This window comes from Marmota monax, unplaced genomic scaffold, assembly GCF_021218885.2.
Source record: "Marmota monax isolate L192 unplaced genomic scaffold, Marmota_monax_Labrador192_F-V1.1 WCK01_AAM20220418_F8-fsc00173, whole genome shotgun sequence".
In the NCBI taxonomy this organism is placed as follows: Eukaryota; Metazoa; Chordata; class Mammalia; order Rodentia; family Sciuridae; genus Marmota; species Marmota monax.
Genome location: NW_026694620.1, coordinates 552,213 through 577,079, shown reverse-complemented (window position 1 = coordinate 577,079; position 24,867 = coordinate 552,213). Strand labels below are relative to the sequence as shown.

The 24,867-nt window shown below is 39.6% G+C and overlaps 1 protein-coding gene across 7 annotated transcripts in view; it reads left to right on the top strand.

Moving 5' to 3' along the window:
• The first annotated feature begins 7,695 nt into the window (after positions 1-7,695).
• Kcnj16 (potassium inwardly rectifying channel subfamily J member 16) overlaps positions 7,696-24,867 on the top strand; it is a 50,459-nt gene continuing 33,287 nt past the window's right edge. For 2 of the 7 annotated variants that reach the window (XM_046422649.2, XM_046422648.2), the window contains exon 1: positions 8,886-9,030. The gene's annotated coding sequence lies outside the window, so the exon portion shown is untranslated. Of the gene's footprint in view, positions 7,799-8,623; positions 8,647-8,871; positions 9,031-22,989; positions 23,124-24,867 lie in introns of those variants that run through there. The other 5 variants (XM_046422650.2, XM_046422651.2, XM_046422646.2 and 2 more) reach the window with 5 other exon arrangements.

Below are 24,867 nucleotides of genomic sequence, written 5' to 3'. Positions count from 1 at the left end.
CAAGAAGATTTGCAAGCTACAAATCTCCCTTCCAAGGCCCACTTCCACAGGTAAACTTCAGGTTTTCTCAAGGCAAAGTGCAATCTGTCCTCATATCTCCTGTGGTATGGGTGTATTCCTTGACGCCGAACATGTGTTGAGACTGTGCTACCCTTTTTATTAGGTTCCTATGTTTTTCATGAACTACTAATGTTTTTGAGCATTATGCCCCTATTTTTCCTGAAACTTCTATGGTCTTTGGGGTCAATCATGAATAGCATTGTTAGTTTGGGGACGTGAATGTCATGTTATATCAGCTCCAACAGCATAGCTCACTGTGGGTAGGTGGGTGGATGATTGCACGCCTGACTCTGCCTGGACCCTGAGCTCCAGATGTGCTTGCTATTTCTCTTCCCTACCCTCACTGCTGTGGCTAGAAAGCCCAAACATGTTACTTTGTCTTCCTCTGCAGGTCTGCCCTCTGGTTATTTTATTCTTAATGCCCCCATAGCTTTGGTTACCTAGGATGAACTTAACCACTTGGCAGTGCCTCCTACTCTGCAATGGGTTGTCCAAAAGCCCCAAATGTACCATTTTTGTTGCCTTTTCAAAGAGAGCCACACAGGAAGGAAAACAAGAAATTCAACTTTTAAGCTGGGCTATTCATGGTCTTTGCTAAATCCTGGCAGAATTTCATGGTTTTTCATTACGATTCATCTCACTGATTTCCTAATGGAATGAACCGGGCTTTTCTTATGAAGGCCACAGGGAAGGGAAGTTGGGTTACCCAAGTCACTAATCGCTGTTATCTGATGAGTGAAAAATGGATTTCTTTTCAATATGAACTGGGGGAGCCCTGGGTATTTTTTTTTTTTTCATGGCTTCTGTTTTGTAAAACCTGGACCAAGGGGAGGGAGCAGGAATGCTCATACAAAGTGTGCCTTTTCACTCTGAGGCAGGCAAAGAGAAATTCCCAGGCTCAGGAGTCAGACCTGCAGTCACAGGCCTGGGTCCTGCTTTCCAGAGAGCCTAACCCCTCCACCTGCTCCAGAGAAGTTTTCTTCCTTTAACCCACAGGGTGCCAGCTCTGTAGCTCCTTAGCTTTTCCATCAAATAAACTGTCCCACTCACAGACACTCAGACATTTCTCTCTTCCACCAGCCCCACTCTCCAGAAAGACCAGTTTACACAGAGGGAGTATGAGTTCATTTCAATGCATTCTAAATTTACAATTAGAATGCAATGCTGTCTAACACTAAACTTTCAAAAATACTTTGAGGATAAATAGTGCAATCACATCTTTGTTTTTAGCTGATCAAAATTTAATATGAGACTCCTTTATAAATTATTAAAAATAGATAACCTATATTTACTTGTTTGGAATAAAGTTAAACATAATCTTTGAAGATACTATTTTTTTCTATATGGCTTAATTCTATAAAAGATTGAACTGCTTGACTATCTAATTCACTTTTTTTTTTAAAAAGTTTTTTAAAGAAGAAGGGAAAATGATAGTGAGTTGGGACTGGGAAAAGAGAGAATATAATCCATTTGACATAATGTTCAAGCATCTTTATTAGAGACCAAAAATCTATCATGCTGGTATTTTGTTTATAGAATACTATTCAGTTATTTAGTAACATGTAAAAAATATATAACATTTATATTAACTTGCTGACCTGATGTTTTAGCATTATAAGAACAAAAAACATTTGCAGAAATTTAAATGTTTTAATTGAGTTGAACATATATACACCAAATCTCTTATCAGTCCACCAATCAATAGTATGTGTATGTCTGAAATACTAATATGAATTACGTTGTGTGTGTGCATGTGCATGTGTGTTTGAGCGATAAAAAGAAAGAGAATGTATTATGCTTTTGGAAATGAATAGATAAGAAGAATTTAGCAATATGTTTTTGAAAGGCATAGATCAGGATAAAACAAATCATAAATACAAAATAAACTTTTTGGAATAATTTCTGTGGAGTGGTTTGGCTACACAATTCTGTTAAATGTTGGCTCATTCATTGTTTTGTCCTATGTATAAATCAAAGCAAATAGTTGAAATGTGGGGAAAAAATGACACTTATTAAACTGGACTGTGGCATACAAGAAATTGAAATAACTGGGCATTGTAAATCTAATCAGTCAGTTTGTTGGGTGCAAAAAATAAAACAAAAGATGTATAATGTCTCAAAGCAGCACCACACAAATCCAAAACCAAATGCAAGATATCTGAGCTTGTAAAATCTCACAGGAACTCTTTTTATTTTAGCCTGACTGGATCTATATTTTATATGATACAGTGTTAGCAATCTATAAAGAAGAGAATGGGAGTAAGAAATAAATGTTAATGTATCTAAGTCTTCCGTTTTAAAGAAAGAATTGCTGAGTGCATTTGCATGTGAGCAATAGCAGATGACTTTAAAGGAAACTATGTAGGTGTGACTACAAATTTTTGGCGCCATATAGATTATCTACATGAACCCAACTCAAAGACCTATGCTAAATATCCAAACAGCTAGCTTGGATATTTAGAATTGATCAGAACTTTTTCATATAAACATGCAATCTTCTCCAGCTTTATTCATCCCTTAAAGAAATATTTACTGAGCATGTATTACAAACTAAGCATTGAGTAAGCAGTACATAAGGCAGGGGTTGGGGGGACACAGTCTTTATCCTTACCTATGAAAATTAACTTTTTAATCATATGGGCAAGAACAATAATAAAATTGTGCATTTATAGGAGACAATAGCAGACATCCAACTCTTCCATTTTGTACACTGGAAAACTCAGATCCAAAGGTGTAAATGTGTTGACAAGACTCACACAGCTCTAATCAGTGACCAGTCCAGAAGTAGAATCTGATTTTCAGACTTTTTCTTTAAAGGTCTTGTGCCTATACTGATCTGCTTCTGCAGAGTTCATATCACTGAAGAATTCTCTTCTCATAAAAAAAAAGAAGAATCTTCAGAATAGTTCTCTCTGCATAGTTAGATAATGAAAACAATTATCTTTGACTTTTCTGTCACATGCCTTAGCTTTATGAGCTGTTACAATTCTCTTCTACTCTCAGTACCCATCATTCCTTGTTCCTTCTCATTCTCATGCGGGCCAGATAGGGGCCAGGGTCACATTTCAGAAAAAGTTGGCTTTAATTTTAGAGTGCTGCCTTAGTTACTTATACAGAATATAAAATATTGTAGTAGATGTCATTGGAGATATTGTTTCATTTGAAATGTCATCTACTTACATACATAACTGATATTTTGTAAATCAACTCTAGGAAACTATAATGCAAAAAACATTATTCTTTGACATATGTTACATTGTCTTATAAAAATACTGGAGTGGATTGATCCTTGGACAAACAGATGTAAGTGGGTTCCTCTGACCCCTTCCTCTGCATCTTAACATATGCGTTTTGGAGAGTTGGGAGCACAGTGATAGACACAGAGCCCTTGAGTAATTAAACAGAAAGAAAATGAAGAAATGGAGAGAGGGTGGGAAGGGGGGAAGGTGGAAAGAGCAAGTCAGGCAGGCAGGGGAAAGACTTTTGAGCAGGGAGTAAAGTTATAGCTCTCGTTACCATCAGAGACAATTTGATTTGTGGTCTGATGGACTCGCTGTGTGAACTTGGTTTTCACAAAAGGAAAAAGGCTGTTTGCACACGCAGGAGGATCGCATTTCAGCTAAGGTCCCTTTGGAGATTCCAAAGTTCTCAAGTTCTCCCTCCTCCTGATACAAACACAGGCTCAGTCAGGTTTCTCATCAGCTCAGGAGAAGTTAACCAACATGTGACCCTGGTAGACAAAACAAGAAGACCTACAGACTCACTGGAAATGTCTCGATTTTGAAAAGTACCTGATGTGGAAAAAAGAAATTAAAAGAGACAGGAATGGAAAATTCTTTTGCTGGCTTCCTGTTCTCCTTCCTGCTAAAGTAGGATTAGTTACCAGCTGTCAAAAGAAATACCACTTTTAATTCTTATTTGGTGGGGAAGGAAAGCTTTAGAAAAAAAAAAAAAGTCTTGGAAGAGAGAGAGGCAGCAAGGACTTTCTTTTCTACATTTCATTCCTGAAGTCTGAAGTAGCACAAGAGAGCCTGAGTTGGGAAGGAAAAGATTATATCTTGATATGGAAAGGGAAGGAGAACAAGGAGACAGTGATGCAGGTAAATCGATTTTCCTCATAAGTGACCTAATGAAATCATCAGTGTGATGAGGAAGTCAGTTAGGAACTGGGACCTGAAACATCCAGGTAATGACTGGAAATCTTCCCTTGGGTAGACCAAGGCAGAATTAATAATAGCAAACTAGCGTTTAAAATGAGGTCATCTTTTGAGATCAAATCAGCTGTGTTGGATGCAATTCTCATTCCCACAGAAGGCTTCCGTAAGGCAGGTGACAACTTTCCATTTACAAGTACATCTTGCAGAGGAAGAGAACACCTAATGTTTGGTCGTGTGCTTCAAACGTTGGTGTCATCAAGAACATGCTTGACAGTTTATAAAACTCCCGGGGTGGCTTTTCAGTTAATCCCCACACAATGTATCAAGCATATCAATAAGCTTGTTGTGACTGCAGAGGGCGAGGAAGCCAATACATTCACTCCAAAAATGCTACTTGACCCTCTTCTCCTTGGTGTTGAGAATCCCACAGCTAGAAATGGGTTCCTTTGCATTAAGACAAGATTCAAAATGTTACATCTAATTAAATCCCAGTACATGTTTAAAAAAAAAATTGGAGTAAGAGTTTGCCAAGGGAAATTGAGGATTGAGACCAATATTCATTGCCTTTTTCTATATACTTGTTGTTATCATCCATTATAGACATGTACACCTTTAACATCTGGGAGAGATTTTTAAAGGTCTGCCTCTCATTCCCACCCCCCAAAGACCATGTGTCTTTTAATCTACTTGCATGATTCAATGTATCAGATTATCTCAAATGATACAGAAAATTTCATGGTCTTTGTTTAAATCATTGTTGAAGCGTGGACATCATCTCAAGGAAGCACTGGACTCGACTGTTCTTTGCAGAAGAAATTCAAGGTGGCTCTTTTCCCTCTTCCCTCTGCTTCTTACCGTCTATTTTCTAGAGATCTGGGAACATAGGAAAACACACCAAGCCCTTCCAGTGGAGGTGAGACACTGTGAAGGAGAATTCCAGAGTTCAACACTGAAAGGAGCAAACAATCTGGGCAGAATCTAGTAATTGAGACACTGGGTATACAGCAAGAGGGCCATGAACTTCCGGAAAGGTGGAAGCGGTGGACAGGGGTGGTAAGGAAGCTTATGAGACACTGAATTGAAGACAACAGTCAAGGGGGGTAAATAAGTAAGTAAATGTTCCATTCCCTAAACAGGGCAGGCTTGCTAAATTCAGAAAAGCAAAATAAAGAGACGCACAATTCCATCCTCAGTACCTATTCTGCCCTAGCTTTCTCTTTGACATTTTATTGTATTCAAAGTCAAGATTCAGCTAGTTCTTAGCTGATACTGTTTAAAATTTGGTGAAGGAACTAGGAAGTTCAACAAAGTACCATGAAAGATAGATCAAAAGGAATGGTACCTGAAAAAGTTTTATTCTTTGTTGTTAAACTATAAATTGATGTTTACAGTAGACAAAGAAGAAGTTAACGAAAGAAGTCTTGAAGGGAAGATAGGTGTGTTAGTCATTTTTTTTTCCATTGCAAAGACAAAATACTCAAGAAAAATCAATGTAAAGAGAAGAAAAGATTAATTTGGCTCACGGTGTCCATCCGTGGTCAGTTGGCTCCGTTGTTTTGTGGCCTGTGGTGAGGCAGAACCTCATGGTAGGGAGCCCTCGTGGAACAAAGCTGCTCACTTCGTGGCCAGCATGGGAAACAGGGACTGGAGTCCCAATATCTCCTTCAAGGACATGCCCCCAATCACCTAACTCCCTTCCAAAGAGGCCCCACCTCTGGAAGGCTCCTAATAGCACCATCATCTGTCAATGAAGCTTGGCTTAGGGGCTGTTGGTGGCCATTTAAGATCCAAACCCTGATAGTAAGATTTCTTTTTGTTTTGAGGGATTGAACCCAGGGGCACCTAACCACTGAGCCACACTTGCAGCCCTTCTATTTAATTTTTTATTTTGAGACAGGGTCACACTAAGTTGCTTAGGGTCTTGCTAAATTTGAACTCGCAATCCTCCTGCCTCAGGCTCCCAAGCCACTGGGATTGTAGGTGTGTTCCACTGTGCCTGGAAAAATAGGATTTTAAATCATAGAAATTTACTTGAACTTAAACATTTGAGGAAATGAATTAATCAAAATAGTAGAGCACTGCCTTTGGGGAACAGCAAATTATACAGTTCAGTGTGATTGAAGTTGGGTGAACATTTTTTCTCTAAAGGCCAGGGTGTTAAATATTTTAGGCTTTAAATGGCACAGCCTCTGTTGAGACTTAAAGTCCCCTGAATTCTGCTATGGTAGCATGAAGCTGTCATTGACAAAATAAAAATGAATGAGCCCGTGTTCCAGTAAACTTTTTATGGACCCTAAGATTTGAATTTTGTATAATTTCTACATGTCACAAAAATATTCTTCTTTTGTTTTCATTACTATTAAAAAATGTAAAAGCTATGCTTAACTCAGTCTTTACAAAAACTGGAAGCAGGAAAGAGCCTGCTACTGTCACGAATAAAGGACAGATGCCTCAATTCTATGCCATAAGCCACCCCTGTGTATAGTGTAACCTCCTCTCGGGCCATGTCTGATGTCATCCAACAGCAGACAAGGGCAGGTCATTCCAGAGGAGAATTATCTGTCACCCTAGGTCCTTACATTCAGTAACGGATTCTTTCTTCATTGAACACATGTGCCCTTGCATTAGTTCAGTTCCTCTCTATTAGGGGGTAGACTGCAGTCCCCAAAAACAGAGCTTCAAAGCAAGTTCATTTTCAGTGGAGATGGATTGAGAGCACAGAGACATGCCTCAGAAAAGCCACTCCAGAAATCCAGATGTCTGGGCTCGGGGTATGGCTCAGTTGGTTGAGTGTTTGCCTTGCATACACAATTCCCAGCTCCACCAAAAAGGAAGGAAGGAAGGAAGGAAGGAAGGAAGGAAGGAAGGAAGGAAGGAAGGAAGGAAGAAAGAAAAGAAAGAAGGAAGGAAGGAAGGAATGAATAAATCCAAATATCATTTTTATTTGGCTTTGGAAAGTGCTTTTTCGACTGTCAGCATGGGTGTGCTTGATATTTCTAGAATTTACCTCAAACAAAGGAACGAAGCCTCACCAGGATACTCTGACCAAGTGGGGGTTGGAACCTGACCCCAGTTTTCCCCATCTTTGCCTCCTGTCCTGCTCTGCTCTGTGCTGTTCGGGTTCTCCATTGTCCACTTACGTAAGTCACATTTCCTGAATCGGACCCTCCAGAGCAGAGGGGACACAGTGTACTCTTGAGCTTTTTTTTTTTTTTTTTTTTTGACAGTCCCATGGATGGAACACCAATAAATGGAGCCTCAGTTTTCAAACAAGTGGTACAATAAGGACACTCACTAAACCACCAAGCCAGTCTTGTTGCGAAGGCCTCGTAGTGAAAGTTGCCTCAGTTAGCCTGGAAGTGTAGAACTTTACCTAGTCTTCAGATTTCTTTGCAGAGACTGCAACCTCCGGGTCCACTGCTTCCCTGACATTCATGGGTGACTGAAAAGCTAAGTCCCTTGGAATGTTCAGATTCTTCCACAGGTATTGGGTAACAGGCTGCAAAACACATGTTCCCATCAGAACGTCCAAACCCTGGGGATGGTTAACAGTCTGGAACGCTGATGATCTTCTACCTGAGGTAGGTGCTGCCCTTGTTCCTATTATCTTTCTCACCATCTCCATTTCACAGATGAGGAAACTGCAGATAGAAAGGTCAAGCGCTTTCCCAATGTCACACAGTGAGTAACACCAACACTGAAATCTAATCTTACTTTCTCAAATATTCATGCTTCTAAAAATGGAAATCAAAAGCAAACATCCCCCAAACAGTAACTAGAGGAGAGAACCTAGGAAAGGTCCCTGAAAGTTGATTAACCAGGCCCTAAGTGGTCTTCGAAGTCCTCTGCCCTCCAGTGTTCTTTGGAGCCAAAGGAAATACTAACACCTGGTGAGCAAGAAACTAATACTTGGATTTTCCTTGACATGACAGCCCCAGATTCTGAAGAGCTTGGGACCGTTGTTGCCTTAGTTCCTCCTGACTACCTGTCACCTTTTCTGGAATTTTCTCTTGACTCCAGCATTTTAAAAACTACCTCGTCTCTTACCACTCAACGTTCTGCCCTCTGGTGAGCCATTGACCACCCGACCTCCTCAACCTTTTAACTCACTAGGACCCTGGCTACAGCTGGTTTCGTAATCACCCTCAGTCTCAAGCTCTGATTGCTGGGGTTGGGGAAAGAGAACTCTCCAGCTCCAGTCTCTGTCTTTGGCTTTATCAACTGTGCTACCCAGGCTAAAGAATCTTTACAGGCAAGCCGAGCAGAGGATTGCATGGAGGCTTACCCCTGTCTAGTCCTCCGTCTCAGTTTTCACTGACGTGTGCAATGCCAACCTCACCTGCTGAGATGTAGACAAAGAGATCTGGTGGGAAGGGTTTCTTTGCACTCCTCGGACCAAATCTGAAATCTAGCATGAGTGTTCCTCTAGGTGAGTTCCCCACAACCCTGTTTGTAAATATTTGAGTCACTTACTGGCATTGTTGAACGTGTTTCTGGCCCAGGAAATCTTCCTCCTTTGAATCCCTGACTGAGTTTTCCCTTGGTGGAAGACTTGAGTGACCTTCACACTGTACCTGCTCCAGAGGCAGTGAGGTAATTGCTGTCTCAGCTGACTGGCTGTCGCCTGCTTTATAAGATGCCAGAGGCTACCTGTGCAGATTCCCAGGGTAGGAACAAACCAGTGTCAATGGTTAACCCAGACTCTTGGTGTCTGGGGCTTTTCCCCGTTATTATTAACTAAAAGAGTATTCCTGCCATAGCTCAGCTGAGAGCACACAGCTCACAGACTTCTCACAGGGAGCGTGAACCTAAGGTAAGCATGACTCTATTTTTGCTATTACATATAGTCATGCAGCCCAGGGTTTGCTCCTGCTCACCGCCTTCTTTGGCGAGCAGCAGTGTGCTATGTCCCCCTATGCAGATATCAATATTGGATTCAATGCAATCAAACTAACTTAACTTCCTATCCAAATGCTTTAAGTTGAGTTCAAAGTGGGTGTCATATTCTTTAGCTTATTTTGAAGCTTTGGGCAAAAGCTGTCTCACATTGGTGTTTACAGGGTCTGTTAAATAGACCTTATGTGCCATGGTGTATCTAAAGTGGCTTCATCATATTTATACCGTATAGAACATTCTAGGATTTCTGTCAAAACCAGATTATTGGAGTCTCTCTCTCTCTCTCTCTCTCTCTCTCTCTCTCTCTCTCTCTCTCTCTCTATATATATATATATATATATATATATATATATATATATATATATATATGAAAACCTTGGAAAAACAGACATTTTTATTCACTCCCATAAAAGCTTCAAGAAAAGTAGACGAACTGTTTCTTAGAGAAACATGTAATAGCACAAAAGGAGATAAAACATGAATTTCTCTAGCTTATTCTGATGTGAATTGCAAGTAAGAAATTTTCTTCTAAAGGGTTCATCTTAATTCCCCTTCAGCTTTCTCTCTCTCTCTCTCTCTTGTTCTTCCTTCCTTCTTTTCTTTCTTTAGTTGTCTTTCTCTTCTTTTTCCTGATTAAAATTCTAGAACTTTTTGTCCTTCAGGATTTATTCAGGAAAGTATGGACTTATAAGCCTTTGCTCTCTGGCACCGTGTATAGTTTAATGTTTTCCCCGTTGTGGGTGGATTTCAATGGTGAACACCTTTTCTAGAAACCCAGTGAGCTTTGGTCGGGGGCAGCAAGGTCCCACGCGTTCGTGTGGACTGGAAGGGCTGGAGGAAAGTGGGGGCAGCCCTTGTGCTGGGCACGTCCTCTCAACTCCATGAGAGGCAGCGTGTTAACAAGAGAAGGAGAGAAGTACCTGTATCTGAGAGCGTAATGTGGAAGAGGAAGACCAACCTCTCTCTCTGCCTGATTTCAACCCACAAAATACCATGAAGTCTCTAAAAAAGTCACAGCTGTTTTATAGATTACACTTCAGGAATAGCTGAAATTATGCCCAAAAGAAGTTTAAAAATGAACTGGGTCCAGAGTTCAGTTCAATTCAGGAGGGAGCCATGGGGTGGGGGGAGGGGGGGAGAGAGAGCTTGAGTGATAGATACAATCTTGTTTACGCTTAATTTTAAAATTCAATGATTGTGATCAATCCAAGTCGTGGATCTCATACAAAACAAGACGACAGCCACACTTGAAGCAGGAGGAAAAGACAGAAATGGAAACCTTCTTGATATGCCTTTTTTCATTCATTTTTTCTAAATAAGTATTTTTGACTTGGGGGAGAAGAAGATTTTGAAAAAATATATTTCTCTTACTATGTAGAGGTTAATGATGAGCACAAGTCTAGTTATGGATATAAGTTAACGGAAAAATTAGCAATTGGCAGAATTATCAGAAAGGATACATAGATAAAAGGCACGTAAGGTAAGCATTGGGCACCCTGACAATCCATGGGTTCTCTTTGTCAGGCTGGTAAGACCCATCACTTGAACACGCCGTTCAGTTTTTGTCCTATAAGAAGTTTATACTCAATATTCTATGTGACTTCCTAGTCCTAGGGAAAGTAACCTCAAACCTAATTTTAGAAATAGTGGGTGGAACATTTTGTCGTTTGGAGGCTCCGCAGGGACTATAAATATTTCTATGTAAGGAGAGGTCTGAGCCTTTAAGTGCTCACCAAGTTCTGGAGGCTTAAGAACTACCCTGAGTGAATCCTCCTTAAGGTCTAGCATATTTATTTTACAAATGAAGGTTAGATTTTCTTCTTTCTGGTTGAGTCTTGGCTGCATTTCAAAATGCATGTGCTCACCTCCACCACCACCTGATACCCTACCTCTGCCAGCAACTGACCTGGAGAGGTATCAGGCTGATACAAAGGGCACAGAGGAAACACTCCACAAGGGTCTCCAGGATCACGGTGCATGGATATACTGGGAACACAGGCCACAGAGACGCTCTGCCTTTTTGTTTTTCCTATGAGTTACTATGTTTTTTTTAAAAAATAGGTTATTATTATTATTACTTTTTAAAGAAGGCAATACCTAAATTTTTCTTGTGCAAAAAGAAACTCTAGAATTCTGATTTTTCTTTCCCACCATAGTCTTCAATACTGGAATTGAGAAAATGAGCTATCTGGTCATTTTCTTGATTTGGTTGGTTTCTGCACTTAGAAACACATATTTTCCACTGATTTATTTATGGATTAATCCTTTTTGCAAGTATTTATTATTTGCAAAAAGATCTGAAAGTCTCAGGATTGGGTGGGAGATTGATTCCAATGATATCATTTTTGTGAAGAATTTATTGCTAGTAAAGGAAGAAAAACAGATTATCTGCCATAAGTTAATATTATATATCATGCATTCAACAAATATTTGTTTATTGCCTTCTCTGTGCTAGTCATTGATCAAATATTAAGAATATATCAATGACAAGAGCAAGACAGAAAATCCTGCCTTCATGAATCTTCTATTTTAGTGGAAGGGATCCTTGGTTTAGTCCAAGTGTCCACAGGGGCTGAAGATATCTCCAGTGCCAGCTGGGAGGACCTTTGTCCAGGGTCCCTCACCTGGTATTTGGCTGGCTTTGGCCCCTTCGTGGTCAGTTGCAGGCCACCAATGTTAGCTGGAGCTGTCTCTTCAGTTGCTTGCCACATGGGTCTGACAGTGGAACACATGGCCCAACATGGCAGCTGGTTCCCTTTGTAGCAAGCAAGTGAGAAGGAAAGCCAGGAGTCTGAGCCCTTTTCTTTACCATGATATTACAAGTGAAATCCCTTCAGTTGAACCTTATTAATCACAAGTGAGTCACTTTGCACTGTTACCCCTCAAGGAGAGGGATTTAAGTAAGGGTATGAATACCAGGAGATGCGAATGTTGGGAGCCACCATCAAAGCTGCCTGCCACAGGGCTTCATTCATACATGGGATTATCAAAGAAGGCTTCACTGGAGAACTTGGTATTCGACTGGAGACCTGGAGGTGGTAAGGAAGTCAGCAATGTGGATTCCTTGTGGAAGAGAAGCTATGGTCCCTGCAGCAGCCCTGTGGCAACAGTGTGACTGGCCTGTTGAAGAGACAGCAAAGAGGCCAGTAACAGCCAAAGCAAAGTTGAGAGATTGAGTTTGCTTGGCAGACCAGGTTCTGTAGATGTGTCTTGTTTGCTTCCAAAATGGAAAGGATTCTTCAAGCTAGAAATTGATTTGAATAGGTTGAGATGCAGTAGACTTTTGTGGACATCAGGCAGCTGATACAGATGAACAAAATACAGAATTGAGAATGAACAACTTGGTATGAGCCTGCAAGCAAATGAAGATCAGCTTCTCTAGCCGGCCCAGTGGAGTAAGTGAGGGGTATCTTAACACCAAAGCTGTTTGGAGGCCTAGGACATGGTCACCACCATAAGGCTTGTATGGACACACTAATCTCATTAAGAAGGAAGCCAGGCCCTCTTTGCACACAGATACGCACATGCGACGTAAAATCAGATTTCTTGAGTTTGGTAAACAGAATCTAAAGACTTTCCTCAATTGTCTCTCTCCTGGTTGTGATGTGCTCTTTACTTACAGTTTAGTGAGTAATGACCAGTAAGTACATCCATCAGCTTTGGCATCTCCAAATGGTCTCTTCATTGGAAACTCCATATAAGCAGATGTGTGTTAAGTTAAAATAAACTTGAACAGGTGGTTTTGATGAAAGGTTCTAGGCTATAGGGCCAAGCTTCAGGGAGAAAGTGGTTCGTCTATATTCTGAAATGCATTGCATGAAGGCTTCCTATGCAGGACAGTTACGTGCTGTTTTCTTAGCTGGTCAGCCTCTGCAGACTTGACAGAATTCTTTTCAGCATCGTTCTTTGGGTCCTATGTACCCAGAACTTTGTATTTATTTCACTCTCTTTGACATTAGAATCAGAGGACTCTAATTTCCATATAGCTACTTTTAAGGGAAAAAAAATGGGATCAAATTTTTCCCTTTTCTTTCTCTAGGGTTTCTTACTCTAAAATCAAGGATTCAGATGTAAAACGTATATAGCATTTTAAAAGCAACATTTCACTATTAAAGTCAACTTTTTCCAATTACCTTGGCTCTACATTCACCCCCTCCCCAAAATAGATCTGAAACTGTCCACAGGTGCAAAGAAAAATTGAAAAAAGTCAATCACCAAGAATTAGGTCTACCCAACAACTCCACAGAAAGGTGAGTTTTTACCTTAATGTATTCCAGAAACATCACCTCAATTCCTAAGTTTATTTTACTGATGTGACTATCATTTTAAAGATTTATCATGCTTATACGGCTTTAGGTTACATGTCATGAGATTTTTTTTTTCTTTTTTTAACTGAAAACAAATATTCAGATATTCCTCTTTTTTTCTTCTTCTTCTTCTTTTCAAAGGGAAAAAAAAAGTATGATCCAGCAAACATGACAAAAAAATACACATTTTATTTTGGAAAATTAAAAATTTGTATTAGATCCTATTATATATCCAAACCATGTTCCCATGCAATCAGTCATTCCAATCATTCATTGGGGCCCATTGCACGAGCTGATCTGATATCCAGATAACAAAGACCTGGTCCTTGCTCTGAATCTGTCAAAAAGGCAGATCTGTAAATATTTAAGAGCAAGGCAACGGTTTAATCTCAGGATAACATGAAGTATGAATAGCACATCAACAAATTGACCTCTTCTAGGAAAGCCAGAGGCTGTGGCCAAGTTCATGGCAGGTCAGCATCCTCAGAGTACTTTTAGAATTCAAAACTTTTAAAATACTGAAATATTATTTCAACTCTGAAGTCCATTGCAAGATTTTTTCATTGTCAGAGCACCCTGATAGTTCTCTGATAATTATTGTCCTTTTCCCCCCTATAGTTTGGTTACTGTATTAGTCAGAGTTCTTTAGGGAAATAGGTATAGGAACAGGGTACATGGAATGAGGAGGTGGAGGAGGAGAAAGTGGAAGAGGGAGAGGTGGATGGGGGATGGGCTTTATTTTAAGAAATTGGTTCACATGGCTGGGAATAGCAAGTTTGAATTGTGTAGGCCAGGCTGGTAGGCTGGAAATCAAGTAAGAGTTAATGTTGTAGTCTTAAGTTCAAAGTTGCAGAGTAGACCCACAGACAGGAATCTACAATGCTGGAAAATTGCAGCTTCTGCTTCAGGAAGCCTTTTCCGGCTCTTCATACATTTACCTGATTGGATGAGCCCCACCCACATTATGAAGGATAACCTGATGTACTCAAAGTCTACTTATTGCTTGTAAATGTCCATCACTTCTCACACATCTTCAGAGCTATATCCAGACCGGTGTCTGATCAAACAACTGGCTACCATAGCCCGGGCAAGTTGACAAGTAAAATTAAATTCATCATCACAATAATGTAGGTCACCTTCAACCAATTGTATTTTGCAATGTTTACTGGGACATGTTTGAAGTTTCAGTTTCTCTAAAAGAGGTTCAAAACTGTACTGTACTAATTATATACCTTTTAAATTCCATAAAATAGATCTGCCTAAAAATGTCATTATTGCTCAGAGAAGCATCTATTAATTTAATACAGTTAATAATTTAATACAGCTTTAATCAATTAAAAATTAATTAAATAATTAATACAGTTTTTAAATAATGCAACTTATTAAAAGAGAAAATAATTTGTTTTAATTGAAGGAAAGAACAAATTATTTTAAAAAACACCCACAGTCCATCCTTCTAATGGCATTGTTTCCTCCTCTATTAAACTCTTGATCTATATTATGTATTTTAGCTACTCCCTTCTGTATTTTATGCCATTTACTTTTCATGTGTATGAGTCCTATCTCTGAATAATTGTCCACAGTGGTAGCTGCATACCAGGAGTTCTTAGAAGCCACAACAAATATGATATGGCATTTGGAAGCAATTATTTAACTTAACAATTTGGATGGGAAGTAAGGAAAATCAAGTAATGTAATTGATAAGAAGTTTAAATAATTATTTTGGTAATTATTATTTTGGTATAAATATATGTATGTGTAAAAGACATTAAGGTATATATATGATATATAATATATTTATATATAAAATAAAATTCAGGGATGGCATAGGCTTTAAAGAAAAGTTCAAAAGACACTGGAATACTTTGAGTTTGGGACCAGTCCTTTGGGTTATATCCTCACAGTATATTCTGATAAGAATAATGGGTAGTGATAAGAATAATGTACACATGTCTCTTCTACTTTATAAATGTTTATTCTTTAATGGAAAAATATTGAGAAATATTTTACAGCATGAGTTTTATGAAAAAAAAAAGCTCTTGGGTTTGATTACTACTTAATTAGTTAGTTGGCTCTGCCCCAGAAAAATATCTACTCACCCAGAAATTTGGCCATTTTTTTTTATCAACTATACGTACTTCTCATCTCAGGGGAGACCTATCCAAATGATGGGGAGTTCATGCATTCTGTGTTTAGCATGGGGAAGTAATCCAATCAAAATGCCTCAGGAGAACCTATTCTGGGCTCTCCCACATGGAAGGCAGCACAAGGGTCTACTGGATAAGAGCTTGATAGCTTTCACCAATTAGCACCTAGAAGACTCATGGCCATCTGTGATGAACTAGTTAGGTCAGCCTTGACTTTTTAATGCTCTTGCTTTTTATGGCTGAGTTCTGTTTATGGATGACACAATAAAATCTTTTCTGGATCTGCAACTGAAGTTTGAGAAGGTGCCTGAATATTAGAGACCATGACTGATACCCTAGGCTTCTCATAACCAAAAGCCAACTCCATCTGTACCTTTACCTTGCCTTTTTTTTGGGTCAAGATTGAGCCAACTTGTGGGTGGTGACAAGGAGAGAGTGGTGTGGTTAATTTGAGCAAATTATCTAAGACTTATGTGTTACTCATATTTAAATTTGGGCTTTATGGGAATTGAAGGTGTTTTCATTTCCTCATGACTAAAATCTTATTGTATTATATAACAATACTGAGCTGGAGATAAGATTACACCATCTGTACTGGGAGTTTAAATGCTGAAGAAATGTTCAGAGAAACAAAAAATCAGCGACGCAAAACCATGCACAAGCAGTCCCAAGCAAAACCAAATGCACCGTGCTTTACCTAGTATTTCTTTGCATTGTATTTCTGCCTTTTTTTTTTTTTTTTTGCATCTTTCTCCTACACAATTGTGTCAACTCACCCTGGTGTTTGCAAATGCAAATAGTTGGCACCATTTTTCCAAGTATGCATGGAGTTTGGTTGTGACCAGCTGGGACAGCTTGTGCAACAGAATCACAGTAGTACAGAACTGGCAGGTGAGAAATCACAAAATTGTGTCCTGGAGACTTCAGTTGTTGAGTCGGCACAGTTCATGTGTGCAAATACACATGTGCAAATTAAGTGTCTATACTAATTACATACAAAGTGGTACCATGATAATTACTGAGCCAGGAGTACAGTATTGTGGGCCTCGTTATTTTAGACACGTAAATAATAGCATTCAGTAACCATCCTGCTGTTCAGGAGACAGAAACTTATCTTATACACCTTGGTTTTCATAGTTGAGCATATGGCATCGCCTTTCTTCTGAGCAGGTGTAGGATGACTAACTATTGCACACTAGTGTATAAAGATAAATCCATGGGCTTCTTACCTTTGTGAACATCAGAGTCTAGCAAATGAAGATACTGGCAGAATACTGTTTCCTGGGGAAATAGGAAGCATGAGTGCAGAAATATTTCTTGTCTTTTAGCTTGAAGGAAAAGAACATATTTGCCTGTTGTAAAGATCTGAACAGGCTTGGGAAGGAGTGCTAGGCTCACAGTGTGGCTAGAGAGTAAGTTTCTTTATGAGGATGGAGGCACAGTGGTATAAAAATGGAATCCAGAGGTAGACCTAGGTGGAAACTTACATGAGAGGAGGGTTATAGTGTCTCCCTCCCTGTCTCAAATCTCTAGGGACGGCACCTCTAAGACTGTTCCCCATTACCTCAGACTGATCCTGGAAATGGAGGAGAATTACATAGGAAATGTGGAGCACAGAGAAGAGTCAGAAGCAGCTAATTATTGATGTTTTCTTATGTTATAGGGGAGTCTTGGGTTCAGCTGGAGGTAGGATTTTTAAGAACTAGAACCATTCCTAACACAGGAACCTAACACAAGATCCCCGGCTCTTTGTCTTGAAGTGGTGGTGCTGATGGATAGCAGCCGGGTCCCTGCAGTGACTCTGACCCCTTTGTTCACATCACTGCATCCTCTTTCCTAAGCTCCAACCCTGTATCCAAAGTGTTTGTCCTGCTTTTGTGTAACTTATCCCTCTCTGAAGCTGAGAAAACAACAGACAGGTCATATAAATCATTAGCAAAATTCCTTGACCATGATACTTTTAAAAACGTATTGGAGGTAGGAGCCAGATCCTCAAAATGTTAGGCCAGACCTGCACAATGACTTTCTTATAGCACCACCTTCTATAGATTTTCTCTCATGTTTTTGTTTGGTTAAACAACATTTCTAACCTTAATTTTATGCCTCAGTTATTTTTATCTGTTTGTTTGTTTCAGTACTGGGGATTGAATCCAGGGAATTTCACCATTGAGCCAAAACCCCAGCCCTTTCTTATCTTTTTGAGACAGAGTATTGCTTAGGGCCTTCCTAAGTTGCTGAGGCTGGTCTTGAACTTGTGATCTTCCTGCTTCAGCCTCCTGAGCCGTTGGGATTTACAGGCTCAGGCAACTTAACAAAAACCTGTCTAAAAATAAAGCATAAAAAAGGGTTGGGGATATGTCTCCTCCCCCCAAAAATTGTATTTTTTAAAAGTAGAACATTTTCAGTATTCTTTGAATGAAAGAAAACTACAGTAGTGGAGACAGAAAGCTGTTAATATTGAATTCTTACTGTTCAAGAAATGCTTATACTCAGATGATTGTTTATGAATTATTTTTCAATATTCATTGAAAACAATGTATCTTGAAAAAACCAGGATGTTTACTTTATGAGTTGAAAGCAAATACTGTTGGGAAAGATTAGACAGTTTCCCTACCTTTTAAACCGCTAATGCATTTATCTTAAAGATGCCTTAACTTTCTAAAGTCCCAGTAAACTTCTTTGCTATGAATGGCATTTCCTTTTGCGTAGTTTCAGCTTTTAAACTGAAAATCAGATCACTTGGGTGGTACTTTTATTTCATCTGTTTTGTTCATCTTTATTTGTTTGCTGAAGTGACATTTGTGGTGGTATTTTGGAGCTTAGGGAAAAAAATATACCGATTAATCCTTTTTATCTATCTTCAAACCAACTCAGTGAAAGTAGAGAGAGTAGATGGAAGTAGAATTCTTATCGCAGTGATGGAAACACCAAGGAGCAGGTAAATTGGGTAATGTGCTGGGATGTGACAGAGGGAAACCCCGCTCCAGGGTTTCAACCCAGCATCCCTTCTTGTTTCATTTGCCATCCACCTACTTTCTGGCTTTCTTCTCTCTTCTACTTCTGCAGTAAAGAATCTTATGGGCTGGGTGTGTCGGTGCACACCAATAATTCCAGTGGCTCCGGAGGCTGAGGCAGGAGAATCACCAGTGCAAAGCCAGCCTCAGCAACTTAGTGAGGCCCTACACAACTTAGTGAGGCACTGTCTCAAAATGAAATATATTAGAGGTCTAGGGATGTGGCTCCTGTGGGTAAGCATACCTGGGTTCAATCCCTGGTACAAAAAAAACAAAACAAAAAACCTCTTATGGCGATTGTAGATGCCTTCTCAGGATGGCAGCAGCACACATTTTAGAATAAGACAGGATTTAATCCAGGCTGTGCTACTTATAAGCCATGTGATACAGGCTAGTGGTTCTTAAAATGTGATCTAGAGCTATAGCATCTGCATCACTTGGGAACTTGTAAGTCATGAAAATTCCTACTACTCCACCTGGCGATGGGGTTCAGCAGATGTGTGTCTGGCAAACTCTCCAGGTGATTCTGCTCCATGTTCAAGTCTGAAAACCAGTGCTGTAAGCAGAGGCCCTTTACCACTATGGCATTTGTCTTCTTTTTAAATTGGGTCAATGTCAGCTATAATATAGAGCCCCTAGAAGAACTATGCCAAGGGATTTGAAAGCAACCCACAGCAAGATAATATCCCCAGGGCACTGAAGCTTATTTGCAAGGGTCAGTCCAAAATTATTCCTTGCATTGGTTCCTCTGTGGGAAGAGAAGCAAAGTGATCCCCATTCTTGGGATACAACACTATTTCAAAACCTGGAAGAGACTGACTCCTAGGTAACTTATGGACAGTTACTGGCTGTATTTTCAGTGGTTACTGGCTGCCATTGAAAGGAAAGCAAATGAAGAAATGTGACTTTTTTCTCTACCTAGGTAGGGACTTTAGGAAAACAAACAGGAAGGAAAACGGCCCAAGACCTATTCCTTTGTCACGATTAATTTATTTCCCACTTATTTAAATGATTTTGTCATATCATAAAAACTTTGCCTAGTGGTCAATTGCAGTTCCATGGTTTGAATCACTTTACATATATATATATCATATATACATATATACATATACATATATATATATATACATATACATATATATATATATATATATATATATATATATAAACACCTAAGTAGATTAAAAGACCTCATTTAAAAAAATTCTTTAAATTCAACTTAAAAAATATTTTTTTTCAGTTTTGTTTCTACCAAAACATGAATTTTTTTTTTCTTTTCCCATTCTGAAACCAGCTGCTTACATTTCATGTTGCTAGATGGAGTATACAGGTACCAACAAGAAAATCAAGCTGATTCCTCCCCCCTGCCTTTCTTTCTTTTTGATTTTCTTTCTGAACCTACTTAGCTCTATGTTAGATGCTTGCTGGGGGCCATTCCGTCCTCATTTATTTGGCTCTTTTTCAAAAGCGGGGAGGCCTATTATAGGAATTGGGGGCAAGGAGCTAAGCTACGCAGGTGGGATTAAGTCTTGTGTAATTTACAGACTAGTTGTTACCAGCAAAGAAGGGAGCAGTATGAGTGTGCCCTGATTCCTGAAGTTGGAAAAGAAACAGCACTCAGAAGCCCTTTTATTTATTTATTTTAAAATTTGTTTCAGTAATTCTCCAAAACAGGATTCCTGACTTAGGGGAAACTGTGAGAAAAACATGACTCCTAAGTTACTAAAGTGTAAAACTACAGCGTTTCCATAATGGTGGTGTCTACAACCCGAGGGCATGCGATTAAATAAGCTTAACTTGTTACAAGGAGGGAAAATATTTACCCATAAACTAGGCTTCAGCCACATGTAGCATTTTTTCCAATCTCTGTTTATCAAATCTACATGTAGATAAAAAAGGGTTGAAAGTTAGTTACTCCAGTATTTAGAGAGAACACACAGCTCAGACGGACTGCGTTTAGAATCTCCAGTTACACCACACTCAAGATAGAGGCAGAATAGGAGACAACCACTTGGTATCCCTAGCAATGACTGCTTGTGTCACCTGGGTCTTGCCCTAAATTCTGCTCAGGTGCTGGACACAAAAGAACTGGTAGAATCCACTTCCAGCAGGCCTTCACTGTCTCATTGCCCTTGGAGAATGCCATGCATTCATTTGCTCAAACATTTATTTTTTAGACTCCACTTTGGATTTAATCACTCACTTATCTTCCTGCCAAAGTATTTGTGCTGGTAAAAGAAGGCAGCTGATCTGGATAGAACCTGCTGTTTCTGCTTCTGTCCAAAGGCTAGTGGGAGAAAGGCTAAGGACAGTGACTCTGGGGTTGAATGGGGTAATTGTTCTGGTTGTTTTTTGGTTGTTTTGTTTTGTTTTACCTTGAAAGAAAATTCAGTTTTGAAAGCTCTGAGATAAGTGGGAAGGTTTACCTAAAAACATCATTTGCCATCTCAGGAGTCTTTATTTAGCAGAAAACAGGTCATCCTTGTCACATCATCAGTTGGATAAAATTGCACACATTGTTTGGGTAATTGAGGTCAATGAAGACATTTAGACTTTATTTTCCCAAGTACTTTTGCTTTCCTGACATGAATTATGGGCCTCGTTTAGGCTCATATTCTTATTTCCAGACCGTGTTGCCAATTTAGTGGATGCATTTGGAAGACTCACACAACAGACCCGTAAAACCCCATAGCAATTGTTTTGAATTACCAGGCTGTGTAGTTTTTGCAGTTTCTTTTTGTTATTCTATCATTTTTCTATCCAGCTCAGTATGAATATATTAAATGTTGCATAATTTTGCTAAATCTGTACCTGAAAATGGAGGTATCATCCAGTTTGCTTGGTTCAATTGCTAGAAATATAACATGTATCATTGTCAACAAAGTCCTTAGGATACGTGTGTCATTTAAAGGCAGGTGAGAAGTTTTCCCAGTTTGATTTTTTTTTTTTAATATTTATTTTTCAGTTTTCGGCAGACACAACATCTTTGTTTGTATGTGGTGCTGAGGATCGCCCAGTTTGATTTAATATCTTGACTTCTCTGCCATCACTTTTCTTTTCCTACTTACAAGCATATCTGTTCCTTTCTTTCATCTGGAGAACATAGGTCCTTTCCCACTAGAATCTTATGCCTCTCTGCACATCTTTCAAAGTTCTGGACAAATCCACCTTTAACATGCATCATTCCAGAGGAACTAAACCAGCATGGGGTGCACTGTTCCTGGTCACCTGTGCCACCTCCCACTCATTTGACTCTTCACTGAAATGGAACTGAAGTAAAGACACAACAAAAATAAGTTCACTTCCTCTTTGTTTTGTCTGGTCTTCTAATGCCTAACTAACTTCCCAATGGGCGAGGATAATATCTTACAGATCACCCTCTTGTTAAAAACATGTTACCCTCCTTGAGCCCAGGAGGCAGGGGAGATGAATGAAAAGCATGCACTTGGGAGGGGAAAGTATAGGAACTTAAGAATGAAACATAATAGGATTTGCTCCTTGGCAAGATATGCTGCATACAAGTGGAAAGTATGCAGTATTTATTTTGAGCCCTCATTCAGTTTAGCATCCCATTGTGCCCCCCCAACACACATACACACACACACACACACACACATCCCTCCTTATAATGTTTCTGCTTCATCTCTTCTACTTCTACGGTAGCAAGACCTAGTTCTCTGCTCTTAGCCTGATTTGGTCTCCAGTTTCCTGCTGCTGCTACACAAGGTTTCGTCAGACACTTTGGGGGAATGCTATGCTTGGTTTTCTCATAAGCGAGGAAATCAAGTGCTATGCAACACTTAACGGTCCAAAATTTGTCCTGCACTGTAAGTAACAGAATTCTAAAATAACTAACTAAAAACACATTGAAGTGAACCATAGCATGCTCTGAGTTATTGTTTTCATTTTGTTTTTATCATTTTATGAATCTTTGTTTCCATATGGGATCAAAATAATTTCACGTCTTTCAGATATGCGGCTGCTACCTGTAGCCTGCATATTCCTAATTATAGAGTAAAGAATATATGCACATTTATCTCCCCACAAGAAATATGCAGCTCGGAGTCTGCTGATACTGTGGAATGTCAGCGAGCAAGATTTTATAATTTCTGTAATCTCTTGAAAATATGGTGTGTTGCAACCCAAGAGTAAGCTTGTTATCTCTAATGGCACATCTCTGGAAACAAACTCAGAAAATAGCTTAGGTCATCAGGTAGCTGATTTTATGGTTGGAAATGACTGAAATACTTACTAGCTCTTTGTGATCACCAAGTTCTCCAGAGAAACAAAAACGAGGGGATAGGTAGATGGGTAGACGTATGTGAGGATATGTGTTAGGAAATGGACCCTGCAATCCCAGAGTCCAGATGTCACATGGGATTCCTTCTGTGGCTGGAGAACGAATATGTGTGATTCAGGTGGCTCCCAAGCTTGAGGACCAGAGGACCTGATGATGTGGCTTAGACTGAGTCTGAAGACCTGAAAGCCAGAACCTCTGATGTCTGGCCGGGAGTGATGGATGTCCCAGCTCCAGAAGGAAGAGTAAGTCCTCCCTTCATCAGCGGCTTTTTTTTCTATCTGGGCTCTTAACAGTGTGGATGATATCTACCCACATTGCTAAAGGGACTTTCTTTACTCAGTCCACTGATCCAAATGCTAATCTCTTCCAGAAACTCACTGACAGACAAACCCAGAAATTGGGTTTTACTGGCTGGGCACCTCTTAGTCCAATCAGACTGACACAGAATTTTAGCCATCACCTCCATCAATTTATAAAGGTGAAAAGCTAGTAAAAAACATTCCTTCAGAAAGGAAGAAGTAGAGGAAATAAAATCTATAAGATGTAAATTAACCTCTAAGATGCAAGTATGAATGTTATATTATTTTCCTGCTGTGACAAAGTACCAAAAACTCAGTAGCTTAAAACAGCAGAAATTTCTTCTTCTTTTCTTTTTTTTTTTTGGTACCAGGGATTGAACTCATGGGTGCTAAACCACTGAGCCACATCCCTAGCCCTCTTTATATTTTATTTTGAGACAGGGTCTTGCTATATTAGTGAGAGTCTTGCAAGGGTTCTGAGGCTGGCCTCAAACTTGCAGTCCTCAGGCCTCAGCCTCTCAAGTTGCTGGGACTACAGGGGTGCACCATAGCGGCACCTGGCTAACAGAAATGTATTCTGACTGCTCAGGAGGCTGGATATTTGGATCAAGCCACAGGACAGTGGCTTCCACTGGGAAGAAAGTTTTCTTGCCTTTCCCTGTTTCATCTGGTCCCTGTGTTCCTCGCCTTCTGGAAGCTGCTCTCCATGCTCTGCCTCCATCTTTATTTGACCTTTATACCAGTGGGTGCATCTAGGTCCAGATTTCCTCCTATTTTTTTTGAGGATCTCAGTCACCTTGGATTGGGGCCCACTATAATGACTTCAATTTCCTTCAGTCACATCTACAGACATTTTTTTCCCCAAATAAGGTCGTATTCACAGGGTACGAGAAGTTAGGGGAACCCCTATCCATCCCATCATAGATGGGGAGAGCCAAGAGAGACTCCACAATATCCTTGGAAAAGAGTCGAGAAATGCAGCAAAATGAAGGAAGAATTTACTTTCATTGTCTTACAAAATATCTTAAAAAAAATATGGTTGAACTTTAAGTTTATTTCAGCCATCCTAAAGTGGTTAGATAATCCTGGACACAAGCACTTATTTTTCTGCTTACTGTTTGGATCTTTCATCCTTTTTAAGATGTGTCTTTTGGACAGTGCTTCTGTGATTTCTGTAACTAGAGGAAGTTGATTAGGTGTCAGCAAGCCATCTTAGTAGGGGTAATTAAATGGGACAACACCTTTCAAAAAGAGGAAGAAGATCAAATAAAAAGGGGAAATAAAAGGAACCATGACCCGTGGATGGGGGAAAGGTAGGAGACATGAAGCATTCTCCAAAATAGTTATCCTATAAAGAGGGAGAAAATTGGGATCTGGGTATTGACGCACAAGCTCATGACTCAGATTTTCTTCCATAACTTTTTCTTGCGCCCCAGACAGCTCTCGGGTTCTGAAGCTTCCTCTATATTTTCCAGACTTTCAAGCCTAAAGAGAAATAACAATAGTAACATTTGCATTTACTTAAGACTTTGGAAAAAAACAAAGTGAAAATAAAAGTAACCTTCAAGGAGCGTCTAAATGGAATTACTGACTCAAATCTCTTGGCCTAGACTGTGCTTTGGTCCTCATTTTCATGGTAGCAAGAGAAATATTTTCAGGCAGTGCAGGGTGGGGAAGTTGGGAAGGT